The following is a 5,413-nucleotide window of genomic DNA, read 5'->3' on the forward strand; positions in this document are numbered from 1 at the left end:
GAACAATACAATCTTAGTCAAAACAGGGTATCAGGAATGACACACACAAAACATGCACACACTGAGGACATCAGGGAAGCCTTGAAGTTTGGAATAAACACTGAATTGTGAGTGCTAAGACCAGAAGAAATGGCAGACCTGCAAGGTCAGGATAGACAAAATGCAAGATGTGCTCAGTCTACACATTTACAATGTTGTTACTTGACTATGTGAACATTTATTGCAATTTACACCGTCCACAACATTATGTCCACATAAAGTTAGTCTAGTTTAATTAAAATCCATGACAATTTTTTTTTATTGTTAAACATACTCTTCAGCTTATCCTGTTGTACATGGCATTTCTATTATCCTGCCAATGTCAACAGGGTTATTATGTCAACAGCAGTTTTTCTGATAGTGGTGAAATTATATTGGGCAGTTGGTAAGTCAGAGATATCAGGAAATAGTGGAGTGTTTGTCCTTTGTGGGGTTGTTGAGAAGTGACTTTGTCTGGAAAACCCAAACCGTGAAAACAATACTTGCACCTGACCTCTTATATGAGTGTTTTTGCTTTTTCGATTCTGTGACATTGAGTTAAAGTATGAGAACATTCATATAGCTCAAATCAACTTCATAAGAACCACCACAGGCTGACGGGGTTTGCCATGACATACCAGCCTATGGGTGTTGGCATAACCATCTATGAATACTGCCATAGCTTGCAAGGGTCTAAACATATTGTAGTTGATCATCGGATGCCCGTGAATTTGTTTTATTTCTTGACAAGGATAATCTCACTCTATTCAAGCAAGCAAGAACTGCATGCTGAGGAGATTCAATAACCATACCTATCATTCAAATGTTATGAGCGGAATTCTTTATTTGTCCCTATCATTCTGTACCAATGTTGTGTTGTAATTACTGAACTACAGCATTTGGGGAAGGGTCATGTCCCCAAGCAGTGAAACTGAGACACTCAATCTATATGCCATATTTAAGTCCCAAATGTACTAGTCATGAGTTCATATAACACACAGTTCGTGCCATGAAACTGGGGCTCTAGCGTCTGTCTCATATGGGCAACACGTTCTTAACACGGCACATTCACCATCACCACTAAGGATTGAAAGAATACCTCAATAGACAAGTGAGGTGTTTGATAATAGTGCCAGAGGAGATGGCTGCCGTTATACAGTCCCCTAACCAATTGTGCTATTGTATTTGTTTTTTCATGTTATTTGTAACTTATTTTGTACATAATGTTTCTGCCACTGTCTCTTATGATGGAAAAGAGCTTCTAGATATCAGGACAGCGATTACTCACCCCGTACTGGAAGAAGATTTTCTCTTTAACAAGTCAGACACTAAGGATTTACTCCAGACACACGACAAGGCCGTCATCCCTGTTATTCGCAGGAGAAAGAGACAGAGCTATTGGGACGTGGGTCTGGGTGCCTTGTAAGGATCCGACTGCGAGTGCCTTTACCATCGGTCCTATTAGCCAATGGATAATCATTGGATAATACAATAGATGAACTATGAGCACGTATATCCTACCAACGGGACATTAAAAACTGTAATATCATGTCGTGGCTGAACGACGACATGAATAACATTCTATGCAATTCCACCTCGCCACACTGGCCTGGCTACGGGGAGCATTCAACCAGGTAAGGTTGGACAGGCTCGGTGCTCAAGAGCTCCAGTGCGCCTGCACGGTCCGGTCTACCCAGTGCCACCTCCACGGGTGGCAGCCCCCCGCACCAGGCTGTCTCTCCATTTTCTCCCTACAGGTGCTCCCGCCTGTTCAGCGCCGCCAGAGCCTTCCTCCTGCCCAGCGCCGCCAGAGTTTCCCGTCTGTCCTGAGCCGCCAGAGTCTCCCGTCTGTCCTGAGCCGCCAGAGTCTCCCATCTGTCCTGAGCCGCCAGAGTCTCCGGTCTGTCCGGAGCCGCCAGAGTCTCCCGTCTGTCCTGAGCTGCCAGAGTCTCCCGTCTGTCCTGAGCCGCCAGAGCCGCCAGTCTGTCCTGGGCCGCCAGAGCCGCCAGTCTGTCCTGAGCCGCCAGAGCCGCCAGTCAGCCAGGGGCCGCCAGAGCCGCCAGTCAGCCAGGAGCCGCCTGTCAGCCAGGAGCCGCCAGAGCTGCCAGCCAGCTAGGAGCCTCCAGAGGCGTCAGCCAGCCAGAAGTTTCCAGAGGCGTCAGCCAGCCAGGAGCTGCCAGAGCCGTCAGCCAGCCAGGAGCTGCCAGAGCCGTCAGTCAGCCAGGAGCTTCCAGAGCCGTCAGTCAGCCAGGAGCCGCCAGACCCGTCAGCCAGCCAGGAGCCGCCAGAGCCGTCAGCCAGCCAGGAGCCGCCAGAGCCGTCAGCGAGCCAGGAGCCGCCAGAGCCGCCAGTCAGCCAGGAGCCGCCAGAGCCGCCAGCCAGCTAGGAGCCTCCAGAGGCATCAGCCAGCCAGGAGCCTCCAGAGGCGTCAGCCAGCCAGGAGCTTCCAGAGGCGTCAGCCAGCCAGGAGCTGCCAGAGCCGTCAGCCAGCCAGGAGCTGCCAGAGCCGTCAGCCAGCCAGGAGCTGCCAGAGCCGCCAGCGAGCCAGGAGCTGCCAGAGCCGTCAGTCAGCCAGGCGATGCCAGAATTGCCCTTCACTCCGGAGCTGCCGGAGTCTTTATTTAGTATGGTCAGGGCGTGAGTTGGGTGGGCAGTCTATGTGTGTTTTTCTATGTTGGGATTTTGAGTTCAGCCTAGTATGGTTCTCAATCAGAGGCAGGTGTCGTTAGTTGTCTCTGATTGAGAATCATTCTTAGGTAGCCTGGATTTCACATTTGAGTTGTGGGTGTTTGTTTTCTGTGTGTGTGTTTGTTGCCACACAGTACTGTTTCGGTTTCGTTCATGTTCACGTTTATTGTTTTGTATTTTCATAGTGTTCAGTTTATATCTTAAAATAAAACGTTATGGAGGAGTAATGCCGTTACAAGACCACCTTTACTCCACATACAGAGAGAAGTACAAGCTCTCCCTCGCCCTCCATTTGGCAAATCTGACCATAATTCTATCCTCCTGACTCCTGCTTACAAACAATAACTAAAGCAGGGAGCACCAGTGACTCGGTCAAAAAAAAAGTGGTCAGATGAAGCAGATGCTAAGCTACAGGACTGTTTTGCTAGCACAGACTGGAATATGTTCAGGGATTCTTCCGATGCCATTGAGGAGCACACCACATCAGTCACTGACTTCATCAATAAGTGCATCGATGACGTCGCCCCCACAGTGACTGTACATATATACCCCAACCAAAAGCCATGGATTACAGGCAACTTCCTCACTGAGCTAAAGGGTAGAGCTGCCGCTTTCAAGGAGCGGGACTCTAACCCGGAAGCCTATGAGAAATTCCGCTATGCCCTCCAACGAACCATCAAACAGGCAAAGCGTTAATACAGGACTAAGATTGAATCGTACTACACCGTCTCCGACGCTCGTTGGATGTGGCATGGCTTGCAAACTATTACAGACTACCAGACAAGCTAAATTACTTCTATGCTCGCTTCGAGGCAAGTAACACTGAAACATGCATGAGAGCATCAGCTGTTCCAGACAACTGTGTGATCACGCTCTCCGTAACTGATGTGAATAAGACCTTTCAACAGGTCAACATTTACAAGGCCCCAGGGCCAGATGGATTACCAGGACATGTACTCTGATGCGCTGACCAACTGGCAAGTGTCTTCACTGACATTTTCAACATGTCCCTGACTGAGTCTGTAATACCAACATGTTTCAAGGAGACCACCATAGTCCCTGTGCCCAAGAACACTAGGGTAACCTGCCTAAATGACTACCGACCCGTAGCACGCACGTCTGTAGCTATGAAGTGCTTTGAAAGGCTGGTCATGGCTCAAATCAACACCATTATCCCAGAAACCCTAGACCCACTCCAATTTGCATACCGCCCCAACAGATCCACAGATGATGCAATCTATATTGCACTCCACACTGCCCTTTCCCATCTGGACAAAAGGAACACCTATGTGAGAATGTTATTCATTGACTACAGCTCAGCGTTCAACACCATAGTGCCCTGAAAGCTTATCACTAAGCTAGGGACGCTGGGACCAAACACATCCATCTGCAACTGGATCCTGGACTTCCTGACGGGCCACCCCCAGGTGGTAAGGGTAGGTAACAACACATCTGCCACGCTGATCCTCAACACAGGGGCCCCTCAGGGGTTCGTGCTCAGTCCCCTGCTATACTCAAATCAAATCAAATTTTATTTGTCACATACACATGGATAGCAGATGTTAATGCGAGTGTAGCGAAATGCTTGTGCTTCTAGTTCCGACAATGCAGTGATAACCAACAAGTAATCTAACTAACAATTCCAAAACTACTGTCTTATACACAGTGTAAGGGGATAAGGAATATGTACATAAGGATATATGAATGAGTGATGGTACAGAGCAGCATACAGTAGATGGTATCGAGTACAGTATATACATATGAGATGAGTATGTAGACAAAGTAAACAAAGTGGCATAGTTAAAGTGGCTAGTGACATAAGGATGCAGTCGATGATCTAGAGTACAGTATATACATATGCATATGAGATGAATAATGTAGGGTAAGTAACATTATATAAGGTAGCATTGTTTAAAGTGGCTAGTGATATATTTACATCATTTCCCATCAATTCCCATTATTAAAGTGGCTGGAGTTGGGTCAGTGTCAATGACAGTGTGTTGGCAGCAGCCACTCAATGTTAGTGGTGGCTGTTTAACAGTCTGATGGCCTTGAGATAGAAGCTGTTTTTCAGTCTCTCGGTCCCAGCTTTGATGCACCTGTACTGACCTCGCCTTCTGGATGATAGCGGGGTGAACAGGCAGTGGTTCGGGTGGTTGATGTCCTTGATGATCTTTATGGCCTTCCTGTAACATCGGGTGGTGTAGGTGTCCTGGAGGGCAGGTAGTTTGCCCCCGGTGACTCCCTGTTCACTCACGACTGCATGGCCAGGCACGACGCCAATACCATCATTAAGTTTGCAGATGACACAACAGTGATAGGCCTGATCACTGACAATGATGAGACAGCCAATAGGAAGGAGGTCAGAGACCTGGCTGTGTTGTTCCAGGACAACAACCTCTATGTGATCAAGACAAAGGAGATGATTGTGGACTACAGGAAAAGGAGGACCGAGCATGCCCCCATTCTCATCGACGGGGCTGTAGTGGAGAAGGTTGAGAGTGTCAAGTTCCTTGGTGTCCACATCACCAACAAACTACCATGGTCCAAACACACCAAGACAGTCGTGAAGAGGGTATGACAATGCCTATTCCCCTTCAGGAGACTGAAAATGATTTGGCCATGGGTCCTCAGATACTCAAAAAGTTCTATAGCTGCACCATCAAATCAAATCAAATCTATTTATATAGCCCTTCGTACATCAGCT

Source organism: Oncorhynchus nerka, linkage group LG14 (genome assembly GCF_034236695.1).
Source record: "Oncorhynchus nerka isolate Pitt River linkage group LG14, Oner_Uvic_2.0, whole genome shotgun sequence".
NCBI lineage: Eukaryota > Metazoa > Chordata > Actinopteri > Salmoniformes > Salmonidae > Oncorhynchus > Oncorhynchus nerka.